The following is a 15,469-nucleotide window of genomic DNA, read 5'->3' as shown; positions in this document are numbered from 1 at the left end:
ACATTTAATGACACCTAATGGTGATTTTAACTCCATAAATGCCTGGAAGCCTTCCTCACTGCTATTGTCTTCCGTTAGGTCCATACCAACTCTTGTTTAGATACACTTTTTCTCTGGGTGCCTGGGTGGCTCAGTTGGTTAAGCGACTGCCTTCGGCTCAGGTCATGATCCTGGAGTCCCGGGATCGAGTCCCACATCGGGCTCCCCGCTCAGCGGGGAGTTTGCTTCTTCCTCTGACCCTCTTCCCTCTTGTGCTCTCTATCTCTCATTCTCTCTCTCTCAAATAAATAAATAAAATCTTAAAAAAAAAAAAGATACACTTTTTCCCTGCCATCAACACTTCCCAAATCTTACCCAGGCTCCCCAGTGGTACCAAGACCAGGCTTTCTAAATAGAAATCAGATTATGTCACTTCTCAAAGTCCTCAGCACCTGCCCTGAGCTGGGCAGGAAAATGAACAATTCTTTGGCATGGCTACAAGCCTCATCTGATAGGACTCTGCCTTCCCTCTGCAGGTACTGAATCTATTAACAAGCCACGATGATGAGTCACGCTGCAGGGTTTGCTCTTACTTCTTCTTCTGCCTGGAATGTAGTCCCCGTGTTCTTATATATCTTTATCCTCATACTTGATGAATAGTCTGCCTAGCTATAGGATTCCAAGTTGGACATCTTTTCCCCTCACAACTTTGATGGCATTGTTCCAAAGTATTCTCCCTTTTAGAGAGACAGTTGAGAAGCTTGATGCCATTTGGATTTCTGATTCTTTGTATATAACTGGATTTCTCCTCAACCCGCTTTCTCTCTCTCCCTCTCTTTTCCTCTCTCTCCCTCTCAGCTGTTAAGGTCGTTATCCCTGGTGATCCAAAATATCACAGTGACATATCCTGGTGTGGGCCTTCTTTCATTTATTTTGTTGGAGATATGGTGGGTTTTTTTCAGTTAAGAAACTCATTTCCTTTAGATGTAAGGAATTTTCTTCTATGATTTCTTTCATAATTCCTTCCCTTCCATTTTCCCTAGTCATGCTTTCTTAAACTCCTACTGTTTGGATGCCAGACTTCCTGAATTGCTACCCTAATCTTTGTTAATATTTTCCCATTTCCCTGTTCTTTAATATTTATTTTCTCGATTGTCCCATTTCCTTGTTCTTTGGTATTTATTTTCTCGATTTCTTCAATGTTCCTTCTAAACATCTATTAACTTTAAAATATTTAAAATATATGTATTTTTAATTTCTGAGAGCTATTTATAATTCCTTTAATGCTTCATTAAAAAATCCATTTGTTCTTAATTTATGGATGGAATATCTCTGGAAACATTAAGGACAGTTTTGTTTCTGTTTATTTTAGTTTTACCTCATGTTCCCTAAATTATCTATTCCTTCAAATACATTTTTTTTTCCCCTGTCTGCTTGGTTTCTCTGTTCCATGTTGGAGGTTTTCCATGAATATCTGTTGTGCCTTGAATGTAAATTCCTATCTTAGAATGAGATACTATAAAAAGTTGATTCAAGATTCTGTGATTGTGTGTTTGTGGATATGTGTTTGGGGGGTTGTGTTTGTTGAATGAAGAGCTTCTCTGTAGGGGATTGGATCTGCCTGATATCAGTGTCCTTAAGTTTTTTCCCTTGAGCTAGTTATTTTTCCTAGAAAAGAATACTCCATTTTTATATTCTGAAGACAAAAGAAGATATTCTGGTGGCGTAATCCTGGCTGCCAGCAAAGTGGGAGGCGATCAAGGGAAGGGGGTTAGGGAATATCATCATTCCCAATGTGGAATTCCCCCAAATTCTCCTGTTTTCAGTACAATGCCTCATCTTCACCTCAGCTCAGTGATTCCTGTGTGGTAACTGACACTTTTTTTCCTGTGCTTTTCTGGGGCGTGGACTCTTCAAAGCTGTTATCTCCCATCTGCATTTCTATTTCCACTTTTCTTTGATCTGCAGTGTCAGCTAACTCCTATCTATTCTCTCTTCGTTTTCTAAAATTTGCTGAGAAGCCTTATCAAATATTGTCTCCATTCCCTTTTTCCTTATCTGTGTGGTTTTTTGTTTGTTTTTGTTTTTTACTTAAAAAATTTCTTTACTGTCATTCTAGATGGGTTTGGGTGGGGATGGCAATAAATATGTATACTCAATTTATGATGTTCCACCAGCCCTTTTTTGACCTCTATTGTAGGCCATGGTCAAGTCTGATGTAGGTGTGATGATACAGTTAGGAGGTATGTGATTGTGGTCCAGATAGAATTTCTTGTGTGGTAAATGGATGAACTCATGGGTGACAACACAGTCCCTTCTGCAGCTTAAAACTCTGAACATCTGAGAGCCTAGGGTCTGGATCCTCTGACCCTGCAATTTCTTCTCACCAAGCACAGTGAATTTTAGGGGAAATTTTTAAGGAACAAGCAATGCACTGGAAGCAGCCTCTACTCATTTGTACCCTTGATTTTGTGCACTGCTCTGCTAATTTGAAGTTTTGGTAGCCAACCAAAGGGAAAGCAGCCTTAAACTGAGTCTCCAATATCCTTCAGCTCTTTGGCTCCAACCTAATTTAACCACCCATCCCTAGGAAAGAGTACTGCTGTGATATTCTTTTGTTCCCTTTCTGCTTTGGCTTGTCCTATTCCAAAATTTCTAATATTTATCGGATTTATTTTCATGTCCTTTCTAAGTGACATCTTTGGCACATAGTAGATGCTCAAAATTTATTTGTTAAATGAATGAATACAGAGATCAGTGAAATGTCAGATGAAATACATAAAATCTCAGTTGTTCTGGTCATCTTCAGTGACTTACAGAAAAATCAATATTCTTATTGATTCTTACTAGGAAAGCAAGTAATCCTCAAAGATTAAACAGCCTCCTTTGATTCCTTCTCTCATTAAGAATTAAAATATCCATTTCTTTTCTTTTTCTTTTTTTGGCAGCATATTGTTTCTATATCTGTGTTAAAATTTATTTTATTCTGCTTGTTTTTACAATTGACTATCCATCTGCTTTTATAAGATTAGAAGCTACTTAGGGGCAGAGGTTATACCAATTGTCTCTGCCTTTCCATAGTGCAAAGCACAATGAATAGACACAAAAAGCTCCATCCATGTTTGCAGAGTTAGGTTGAATTATCCTGAATTTGTCACATATACAAGAGTAGAATCTGGGGCGTTGAGCATCTGCCTTCGGCTCAGGTCATGATCCCAGGGTCCTGGGATCGAATTCCACGTCGGGCTCCCTGCTTGGCGGGAAGCCTGCTTCTCGCACTCCCCCTGCTTGCGTTCTCTCTCTCTCTGTCGAAAAATAAAAAGAAAAAAATCTAAAAAAAAAAAAGATTAAAAAAAAGTAGAATATGTATTGATGAGGGTGTAAGGCTATCAGTGAGCAAGGGAAGAGAATTAGCAAAGATTTGTTGTTTGCTCTGAATCACTTTACTACTACAAATTGATCAACTGAAGTTTTAACTTATTGAGTAGACCCTGATACTATACTCCACTCTATTCCTTACCTTATTTCCCACAAAGCATCTTTTCAATGGCCTCAAATTACAAAAGTTCGGCACATAAGTCAGTAATATATCAATGTGCTCAGTAAAACAATTAATAAATGGTCTTCACCAAAGGAGACAATAATTTGAATAATATTATGATTATTATTATTCTGATACATTATTCTGATACATAATCTCATATCTACACAGCATTAATTTTCTATTCATTTTAGAATAATACCAGGGAAAATCTAATTTCTCCTCCCTGTCCTCCTTAAAAGGAGGGAACGAATTGTGTAAAGCTATTGGTGCTGATTCCTTGAAGATACTAAGTGGCCAGGAGAATGTAGCGACCTTAGAGTGAAGTGACTAGAATGAAGTGACTGATCATCTGCAATGATCACTCCATGAGTACAAAAACTCAGCTAAATGGGTGGCGTGATTCAACTCTCAAGTATAGTGGAGCCACCTCGTGTGGCATAAACACAGTCTAGTGGCTTGGACAGTTGTTTCTGAAACAATGTTATTAAGTTCCTTCAAACATTTAGAAAGTGTATTTATTTTAATCACTGTAATTCTAACAGGGATGTGTGTAGGTGCTTAAAATAATATAAATGTCACCTATATGATACAAGTCATTGAGCAGTGAAAATGGTTTCCCAAACTGCAAATAGCCAGGATAACAAATATATTTCATGATGAAAATCTGGGTCACTTTAATACCAAGGACCAATTTAATGGTGAGAGTAAGAAAAAAAAATTAAACTTTGAATATGGGGTTTAAGGTTTAATTGGATTTCTGAAAATAGTTAATAGCAGTCTTTAAAGTGCCAAAAGAAAAAAAATATATACATAACATGAATTTTGGATGAAGGTATGAGATGCTCTGAAAAGCATGAAATGGGAACAAATATTAGTAATTTGAAGATGATTCATAAATTGAGTACTTAAATTTAAAGGCTCCTGGAAGTTGTAGTGGCTAGAGATTTAGGACAATTCGGGTCAAGACTCTGCAGGGAAGTAAGTAAGCCTTTGGGCTAGAAGTAGATCAAGTGAGAGGACCAGGTTGCCATAGTCTCAAGGCCATGAATGTCATTCAGGTGCTAGACTTAGCATGTATGCTCCTATCTGTGAAACTTCCTTCTTTCTCAAGGTGGTTGCCTTCTGTGCCTAACCGTGGCTTGTTAATTGGTGCACAACTTCTGAATCCTCACCTATCTTCTTATATTGCTCACCTGAGTTGTGTATTCAACTCCAGCTCGGTCACGTGACCCAAATCATGATTGCTCATTTTATATGTTGGGTTTATCCTGTATTATATTTTAAGGCCATGAAATCTTTAGTGACTCAAGAGAACAGGTCTAATTCCTTTCCTGGGTGGTTTAAAGATTGAAGAATCTTTTATTTTGTCTTTAAGGATAAGGGGGTTATTTAAATAACTATGGAATAAGAACAGAATTATATTCTCTAGGGGAAATTAAGCCAGATAAAATACAACACGTTTTTGAGTTATTTTAGTTCCCAATTATATAGAATGAAAAATACTTTTGGGGGCGCTTGGGTGGCTCAGTCACTTAAGCATCTGCCTTCGGCTCAGGTTATGATATCAAGGTCCTGGGATCGAGTCCTGCATTGGGCTTCCTGCTCAGTGGGGAGCTTGCTTCTCCCTCTTCTGCTCCCCTTGCTTGTTCTCTCTCTCTCTCTGTGTGTGTATCAAATAAATAAATAAAATCTTAAAAAAATACTTTTGATTTCTTCTAGGACTCTGACTCCTAAACTGTGAAAACTGATGGAAAACAAGGTTGTTTGATAACTCTGTTTCCTAACAGTGAAAATCAACAAAGTATTTTGTCTTCATCTTCCCTGACATTTTCCAGGATTGACCTTCTATCTTGCTGTAGGTGGTACTTTTCTTCCTTAAACCCCCCACCTCTCCTCTATCTCTCTCAGGATCCTACTGCTTGCCAGATGTGGTCATTACCTTTCATCCCACTCTGTTCTTTCTCTCTCTACTCCTTTAGCTTCTACCATCACCGACTGGTGACGGCTCAAGTTTATATTTCTAACCCTCTTAAAAGTCCCAGGCATGTATTTCCACTGCCTGCTAAAATATCCTTATGTTTATATCCACCTGTATTTAAAATTCAGTATTTCCTTACAAATTCAATGTTGCCTCGCTAAAACAGTCCCTATCTTTCCCAGTGATCTTTGACCATGTTCTTTCCTTCAGCCCTTTGATCTAAATGGTTGCTGCTTAGCACTACCACTTAGCTTAGCACAACCACTAAAAACTAATGCTAATTTTAATCTCCACAGTCATTCCTGTACATCTTCTAATTTTTAAAATCACCGTTGTCCTCCCTTACTATTTGGTTATCAGTAGTACAGTTCATATAGAAAAGACAGGATAAATGCTTTTTTTCTTTACCATTATTTATCACCTTCATTGCTTTTATCTGGATTATTCTAGCAGAATTCTAATTTTAATGTGGGGCTCTTCATCTCAGGGTTTTGAGTTTGAGTTCCACATTGGGTATAGAGAGTACCTTAAAAAGTAAATCTTTAAAAAAAAGTAATTTGGTAGCTACATATAGTGTAAGTTAAATGGGCAAAAGAATGATAGCAGGAAGGTCAGCTAGAATTCTGAATACCTTGACTGTTTTGGATATCACTGGATGACAGAATTGGTCAGACCTATCTGTTAAGAGTAATCTGGTAGCAGGGCACCTGGCTGGCTCAGTTGGTGGAGTATGAGGCTCTTCATCTCAAGGCATTCCTTATAACCAAATGTGATCCGACTTTTCATTTGAATTTCTAAAGTACTTTTAAGTTACATTTCTTTTTTTTTTAAAGATTTTATTTATTTTTTTGAGAGAGAGAATGAGAGAGAGAGAGCACATGAGAGGGGGAACGGTCAGAGGGAGAAGCAGACTCCCTGTGGAGCAGGGAGCCTGATGAGGGACTCGGTCCTGGGACTCCAGGATCATGACCTGAGCCGAAGGCAGTAGTAGCTTAACCAGCTGAGCCACCCAGGCGCCCTTAAGTTATATTTCTAAGGGCAATTAAAATTTTTTGTTGCAATGTTTTTTGATATAGAGGATGATAAATGGGATGGGTGGACCATATCTTACGATTAGAGCCATGCTTCTAGTTATACCCTTTAACATTTTTTTCTATGCACACACAATATTTGAAACAAATGAGCACATATATTATTTCCTTTAGAGAAGTAGGAACATCCTGCCAAAGGTGCTGTCTGCTCCACCCAGATCCACTGGAGCTTGCTTACCAGTTCTGGGCCCATGGTAGTCTCTGTACTTGCTGGAGGCTGCCCTTGGGCTACCAGGCAGCTTTGCTGTACACAGAGGGCTGGAAGGACTTGGGAGCTGATGATGCACGAGAGCAAGCTATAGTCAATGACTGAGTGATAAATGAGTAAATCACCTACAGAACTCCTACCAGGATCAGGCTGAGTCTGAGACTTTGCCTAAAATCATACCCTATTTGACTGTGCCTTCTGGGTCTGCTTGTCCTACTTCCTATCAGTTTCTGTTAGACTCCTTCCTTAATATGTCACATGCATGTAAATCCATGTCTCAGGGACTACTGCTGGGAACCCAGCCTAGGACAATCAGATACGTCAAGCCAACCTTTCTCTTGGGTCAGTCGTGAGTATTAAGCACTTATCCTTGCAGTACTCTTCTCTGAGCACTCTCTTAAATATCTTCATGTACTTTATATACTCACTTTCAAATGTGAGAAAAATGCTAGTTACTTATCACCACTTTCTCTGGCTTTTAGAAAGGCGGTGATAAAATTGCAATGTCCATTAGCATTCTCTCTCTCAAACATGAACTAAACATCTAGCCAGGAACAGAGGAAAAGGAAACAAAGAGCTGAACAAGACTGACATATTGGGGGGAGAATTTGTGACTGTCTCAATGTGATTCTCTAATCAAATAACCTCAAGCTTTATGTAGAGTCAATGAAATTTCATGATAAGGAATAAAGTTAAAGAATCCTCAAGACCCTTAGAATTTAAAAGAGATTTTAAATCATTATAATTAAGACAATGTCAAACATAATATATAGGCCTGCAACTGTTTTGTGCCCTGACTTTTACTAAAGAAATAAGTAAACAAACAAAAGCACTTCTTGTTATTAAGGTTCTTCAACTGCTTGTAATCCATGGGGAGGTAAGCTTATAAAATAAGCCAAAAAATAACACAGGATATTCTATAATCAGACTCACATGGTCCATGTTGTAGACATTTAAAGAAGCATGTAACTATTCTGTATAGAAGTTATCAGGAAAAGTTTCACTGAATATTGACATTGGAATTGAGTCTAGAAAGTTGTAGTACCTAGGGGCACATGGGTGGCTTGGTCAGTTAAGCGTCCAATTCTTGATTTCAGCTCAGGTATTGATCTCAGGGTCATGAGTTTAAGGCCCGTGTTGGAAAGTTGTAGCACCTAGATAATGGAAGGTCAAGCATTCCAAGTAGAGGTTTTATAAAGACTAACTTAGCTTTGTTGTATCAGAGAGATTATTGTAGTGTTTAGTGAAATCGAGTTTATTGCTGAAAATTTGATGGAAATTGCAAATCTATATGAAGATAAAGACCTAGATTTGAAGGAATGACAAGGTAGAGATAAATACTAAAGACCATAAAAAGAAAAAAAAATGCCAGAACTTGATAACTGATTATTAGGGCTGGGGTGGAGAAAAGACTAGAAGATGAGTCAAAGGTTGAAACTATTGAATCATTTGGAAAATATGGTGGGAGAGAATGAAGCTGCACATAAAGAAAGCTTATTCAGGTAGGGATTGTGCCTTCATTTGATTTTGTAACACTTGGAATTAAAGCAAAATGTTCTGGTGGAAATTGCCTGTTGGCATCCTATTTCCCAAAAATAAATATGGAACTAAAGCTTGACTAAAAAATTAGTGCTGGAGATACAATATTTGTGCTGATTAAGGTAGATATGCGAATTTAAGCATTGGATACAAGTGGATACATTCCTAAGAATGGAAATACAGAGAGAAAACAGCTAAAGATGGGAAATTGAGTCCTATTAGCAGCTCACTTGAGTTAGGCTTAGAAATGTCATTACATCTGAATGGTAATTGAAGGTTATATGCTCATTTACCAAAAGACAGAGCCTGTTTTGTTAGCTTAACATGACAAGAAGCCAGGAAATGTAACCTTCTCCAGGGGGGAGAAGGTTCTCATTCTGCTTTGGTTCTTTAGAATTCCCTCATTCCTCCTTCGGGGAATGTGGAATAGGAAAGGCAGCGAGAAGGGTAAGGGGTATCTGCATTTATTCCTATTCCCCCACCTCATTCCCATACTCTTGTTTTCTACACATTGAGATCTAGAATGAATTCTCATCGTATTCATATGTCAAGACCTCAGTTCCTCTGTACTGGGGTAGTATATGACTTCAGTTGGACAAACTCACTATCTTTTGTTCTTTGCTTTTTATTTTTTTCATGTGATGACGGAAGATAGCACCTCTGCTTCTGCTTCACAGGGACCTACTGAGGACTAATGAGAAAAACTTGGGAGGGCCCAGGGGATAAATATCTATGGATATTTCACAGTATACTCAGGCAGCTTATTATCTTTAGTTCCAGTAAAAATAGTCTATTGGGGATAAGTTCAAAGTCTATGGAATCTGGTGTTAATACAAAATGACCCTGGATTTTGCAAAGGAATATGTTTTTGAAAGCTCTAGAACTCAGATGTTTTATGAATATAGTGATGATGATAATAAAGCTAATAATTATAAATCATAACTCTATGTGTTAGAAATTTGTCTCCTTGATGATACAATTGTTCCCATGCTATTCGCCTAAATTTTAATTAGAACATGATGTTTTAAATCGCATTGAGGTGATAGTCTGATAAGACAATACAGATATGAACTATCTCCATTTCATACTTTCTTAGTTACAATCACTGTGTCATTGGCTTTCTTCTCCTTCCAAACCAGATTGATTTTCAAGAGGAAAATTTCCCAGGTAGCTCTTTCTCAAAGAGAAACTGGCAAGTGATATAAGACTCCTGTTGTAACTTCTGTTGTGATTTCAGCACAACCCTCTGAAAAAGGTTTTACCATATGTGAGAATACAGTGACCCACAGGGAAATTTCAAAAAAATTAGACTACTCTGATATAACAAAGCCTTTTCAATCCTGTAATCAGTGGCCATTTAAAAAGAACAAGTGCACAATTTGGATTGTCACTCAAGGACTAAAATACCAACAAGGTGATTTTAGATTTGTAATGTCTCCCCATAAATTATATAATAATAACTTAAAAATCTGCAGAATATATATATGTTTTTTTACTTCTCTGGGACAAGAACATAGTGAATCAAGAATTATGGTTGTTGATAAGGTACAGAATAAGCTTAGCATTTAGAGTAACATCTACGTTTTGGCCCTTTCATTCAAATATCCTCTACTGACAAAGACATTTTTAGTAATGAAGGAGGCTCTAGGGGAAGTGGAAAGAACCTGAACTTACAGGTTAGTCCTGGATTCAAATTCTCACTTGGCCACTTTCTGGTTTCTTGGCCTTGAATAAAATATTTAATATGATTTTCATTCTTTTTTATTTCTTGATCTATAAAATGAGGAATAATAATGACTACTTAACAGGGTTTGTGCAGACTAACTAAATGTGCTTGGCACATAGTATGTGCCTAGTAAAAAGGGAGAATCCTTTGCTTAGAGATATAAAAGTTCATATAACATTACTCTATGATTTCTTCTCTTGATGATTCCCCATTCTAGAATGTTAGCTAATGAAATGATCTAAGGATAAGAGTTAAAATGTCAGTGTTTGTTTTGTATGAATAGCTGTAACATCACACAGAAAATATACTTTTTGGAGATTTTTGGTGAGTTGATCTTTAAAAAAGAAAATGGAAAAATATGAACTGATAAAAAGTCTCACCATATTTAGTTTTCAAGCTGGGTTCAGAGTTATCTGAGTTAGAGGAAACACTCTGACATTCAGGATTTTTCTAAGAGCCACACAAACCCCTAGCCAATTTATAGGTAGATACCTACCTACCTAAAGCACTTAGCAGAGTATTACTCAACAAAATCGTCCTCCCATTGCCCTTCCCTGTCATCCTAGCAAACTGATTGTTTATGTTCAGTAAAGACCATTTCTCTTTGTAACTCTTCTTTTCTGTTATTATTTAGGTCATATATAGCCAGGTGCCCAGTTGCTTTGTTAATAAGTAATTGATCTTTCCCTCTTTGGGCTAAACTGCCTTGTTAGTATGAGATCAGTGGCTCTCAAATTATGTGTCCTGTATTTGGACTTCATTAGAATCAAGCGCGATATATGTTTAAAATACATATTCCTGAAGTTTACCTCAGTCTTCTGAATCTCTGGGGATAGGATCAGGAATCTTAATTAACAAGCTCCACAGGCGATTCTGATGTGGAGCTGGGTTTAGAAACCGGTGACATCTTGACCTGTCTTTCCTGGATTCTAGATTCTAAATCTCCATCAAATTCTTGATTTTCTAGTGAGGCTTTTAAGAATTATGGGCATATATATTCTCCCAGCCTCTGAGGGAGGATGAGAGTTCTGGTAGACCTCTTTTAGCGGTTGTTCAGGACAATCTGGGCCACAGAAGACAATTTTGTGAATCAAGCTAGAATTGAATTCTCTTTGGGTGGCCTCCAAATTTTTCATATACCAATTTTTCTACAGTTCTTAAGAGAGACAAATTAGTCTTAAAGAATTATGACTTGAAAAAAAAAGAATTATGACTTAAGGTTTCCCTGAACATGTAAATATTGACAGTGCATAGAAGTCTTCACCCTGATTGCTTCACTTCTATTAATGACATAGGGACTTTACTTGATTTAGTCCTTTTCTCAATTATATATACATGTGAACAATTGCTTTTCAACTGCCTGTGGTTGGAAATAAAAGTGGCTAATTTATTTGAGGAACAGATTTCCATCCTATTAACCTTTGATATGCTATGGCATTCATTTTTTAAGTTCTCAGTATGAAAGGAATACATACACATTGTAGAATATCCAGAAAGTATAGAAAATTATAATGAGACAAACTGAAATTACCCATAATTCCACTACTCAGAAACAACACTCAAGACTTTGCTGCAATTTTTTCTAATTATATGCGTACACAAACATATGCAGAAACAACAATTGGGGTATTTGCCAAATATGTAATTTTAACATTTCTTTCCCTGCTTAATATTTTACATTGACATTTTCTCATATTATTTAATGTTCTTTAAAAACAATTTTAATGGCTATATGTCCACAATGTGAATAGACCATAATTTATGCAATTGCCTTATTTTTTTTAAAGGATTTTATTTATTTATTTGAGAGACTGAGAGCACAAGCAGGGAAGAGGGGCAGAGGGGGAGGGAGAAGCATACGGACTCCCTGCTGAGAAGGGAGCCTGACAATGGATGACATGGATGATGTGGGGCTCAATCCCAGGACCCTGTGATCATAACCCAAGCCGAAGGCAGGTGTTTAACCAAGTGAGCCACCCAGGTGCCCCTGCCTTCCTATTTTTTATATGTAGATTTTTTTAACTTATTGCTCTTATAATCATCCTATAATAAATATTTTTAGAAATAAATTATTTGAATATCTTAGCATTTCTCTATAGCATTTTTTTCCTAGGTAGAACTACTAAAATGGTCTGAATTTTTAAAAGTTCTTGATATGTATTACAAACTGTTTCTCAGAAAAATTAAAAAAATCAACACCAGAACTGTATGAGTGTCCATTTTTCATATATTACACTTTAATAGAGTTCTTATCATTAAAAAACTCTTCACTAATTGAAATCCTTGTTGTTTTAAATTGTTCTTTAAATATTTGTGAAGTTGAATGCTTTACATAGGTTTTTTGGGCCAAGGATATTTCTTGGACTGTAATCTGTCTTATATTCTTTTCGCAACTTTTTTCCTGAGAGTATTACTACTTTTCCTTATTGATTTATAAGTGCTTTCTCTGTGTTAATTACATTGGCTTTTAATGTCATATTGTTTGTAAATATTTTCTGGTTGGGTAGATTTTTTAAATCTATTTGTGATAATGACACAGTTATCAATGATGTTAGTAATATTATGTTTCCATAGTATAAATAAAGGCTTATCCATGATAAAAAGAGGTAGAAAATCCATACAGTACAGATATTTGATACATTTTAAGTATGTTTGTGTGATGCACAAGGTCTGGCTTTTTACGAATATATGCCTCATAGAGCTAGGAGAGTCTTCATGGATTGTTTTACCTTCTCCATTTGTCTGGTGAGGAGATTCAGGTGAAATAAGGGCACTATCTTTTTGCATGTGAAGCATTATTTTGTGTTTCACTTTCCAGGGAAAGAAAAAGAGACATTACATCCTTCCTCTGACTATGAGTCTTAAAAAATCCTGATTCTTGGGTCCCATCATAGGCCTATTGAATCAGAATCTCTGGAGCTACACCTGAAATTTGCATTTTTTCAAGTTCCACTGCTGATTTTTAAGTATTCTAAAGTTTCAGAACTACTAGTGCTGGGGAGTTCAGATGACCAATAGTGAATTTTCTCTCTCACTAATAGCTTCTTCAATTTTCTTCCCCTCAGTGCTCAGGTACTCAATTTGCATTATATTAGATTGCACTCTTTATATGTTGGTTTATAAAAGTTTTTAAGGGTGTGCCAGGAATCTGAAGCTAGAGTTAAACTCATTCAAAGCAGGAGATGTAATACTTTTTAAAAAAATCTCCTTAGACCACTTTACATAATGCTGCAAAAATTACTGACTCATAGGGATTTCAAAGTGCCAAGGAAATTGAAACATCCTAATATTTTAAAAATAAAAGCCTAGTCTTTATATGAGGAAATGGAGGAGAGAATTTTAAATGTCTTTCAAAGTTCGTCAGGTGTCATGGTTTTTGATTTACTGTTTTTTGAGCTTCTGAACGATTAATCTTTCTGATATTAGTCCAATGATATTTTAAAAAGTATTTTTACAAGACCTTTTACAAGTGTCCCTTTTGTAACAAAGGTATGAGGTAATAAATTAAAATTTTTATTCTATTTAATTAAGAATTTATTGAGAACAGTACCAATCACAGAAAATTAAATTTTTTTTTTTGCTTTTGTCTACAGTGCGACCAGCTCTGTTCTTGAAATCATAGATCTATTGCTGTGGAAAGGAGCGCAGCCCTTGTCCTTGAAGGACTTGCACTTAATTTTTGGCATTGCTCTTATATTATTTCATGTAATTTTATTTTCTTCAATCATATGTACCATAATTATATCTCTGAAGCATTTGCATTTCCCTTGTCTGCTTTAATAATACTATAACTCATTTATCTTTGTATAATTGTATGTACTTTTCAAAGCATATCAATACCCATGGTCTTTGGGGCACTTTAAGAACTTAGTATAAGATCAGTAGGTAATTGTTATTGACTGTATGCTACATGCCTGACTCCAAACTTCCCATGGATTCCATCATTGGATTGTCCCAATAACGCTGTGAGGTACACTGCACTATGTCCCACTTATCAGGCATAAAAACAGATCTGAACAAACTTAAGTAATTTATGTGACAGAACCAGATTTTAGAAACCAGTCAGTCTGACTCATGAGCCCATAGTCTTAAGCATTAAACTCACTGCTTCCCCAGTGCATAGGTAATCGTAAAATAATTGGGCAGATAAAGAGATTCTTGTCAAACAATTTACATTGTTCAGATATTTATATTACAGGGCATGTTGTGGAACTCACTTATAGTGCTCAGTAGAATATTTTCTGTGAGTGAACAGAAGCCCTGGATGGTGGTCAAACAGTGACCAGGACCTCCTTTGAAATCGCCAAAACCAGGAAATATTATTTCATTTGGTTATCTTTCTTTTTTACATGTAGGCACCAAATAGCATAGCTACTAAGTATATAAAGCAAAAGCTATAAAGCTAAAAAGTGGGAGATTTCAATATGCATATTCAAAATTAGATTAAGTAGGGAAAACAAAAGTAACAACATAGAAGAAATGAATAATATAATCAATAAAATCTATTCATAGCCCAATATGGAATTTTATATCCTTCAAATAGATCATGTAATTTTTAAAAATGTCCCTGGAATATTTACAAAAATTGATCATGTGTCTAGTCAAAAAGAAACTTTAAAAACAAAAGTGGAGATTTTACAATCCATGTTCTCTGATAACTATACAATGAATTTGGACATTAAAAAACATTCCTCTTTAACTCTTAGATCAAAGAAAAAAATAAAAACAGAAATCACAAACTATCTCCAAGGCAGCAAAAATGAGAACACATTGACTACAAATTTATGGAACATAGCAGAAGTTATATTCATAGATGAAATTCATAGCTGTAAGTGGTATCTTTATTAAAGGATGGCTAAAAATGAAGGTACCTTGTACTCATCCTAAGAAATTAAAATATCCACAAAATCAACCAGAATATATTAATAAATATAACACCTAAAATTTAAGAAATAGAAAATAAACCAAAAAAGCTAGAAAGGTTAAATAAACCTGGAACCTGGTTATTTGAAAAGATTAATAAAACAGATAAATTTCTCATAAACCCATTAAAGAAAAAAAAGAAGAAAAATATAAAGGATTAGAAAGAGAAATGAGTCATAATACAGATGTGGAAAAGATAAAAGAATCTAAGAAAAAGCTTCATGAAACTTTATGGTAACACATTTGATAACTCAGGGGAAATTGATGTTAAAACAAATGTAAATCACTGCAATTGATCAAAAAGGAGGACTACTCTAGTATACTAAATGCTATAGAAAATACTGGAAAGGTGAATAAAAATAATCCACTGAAGAAGTTAACAGGACCAGATGGCTTTGTGGCTGAGTTTCATCAAATCCTTAGAAATCATCCATTCAAGTATTTAACTATTCCATATCACAGGAAAACGTGTAGATTTTCT

The 15,469-nt window shown here is 35.9% G+C and overlaps 1 long non-coding RNA gene across 1 annotated transcript in view; it reads right to left on the bottom strand.

Moving 5' to 3' along the window:
• Positions 1 to 2,614: 2,614 nt before the first annotated feature.
• Positions 2,615 to 15,469, bottom strand: part of LOC141374093 (uncharacterized) — a 33,104-nt gene continuing 20,249 nt past the window's right edge. Inside the window, exon 3 of the long non-coding RNA XR_012380662.1 lies at positions 2,615 to 3,284. This is a non-coding gene — a long non-coding RNA (uncharacterized lncRNA). The remainder of the gene's footprint in view (positions 3,285 to 15,469) is intronic.

The sequence above is a fragment of the Callorhinus ursinus genome, unplaced genomic scaffold (genome assembly GCF_003265705.2).
Source record: "Callorhinus ursinus isolate GAN/ISIS: 27379988/994484 unplaced genomic scaffold, GSC_fseal_2.0 scaffold14, whole genome shotgun sequence".
In the NCBI taxonomy this organism is placed as follows: Eukaryota; Metazoa; Chordata; class Mammalia; order Carnivora; family Otariidae; genus Callorhinus; species Callorhinus ursinus.
This window is presented reverse-complemented; position numbering and strand designations above follow the sequence as displayed.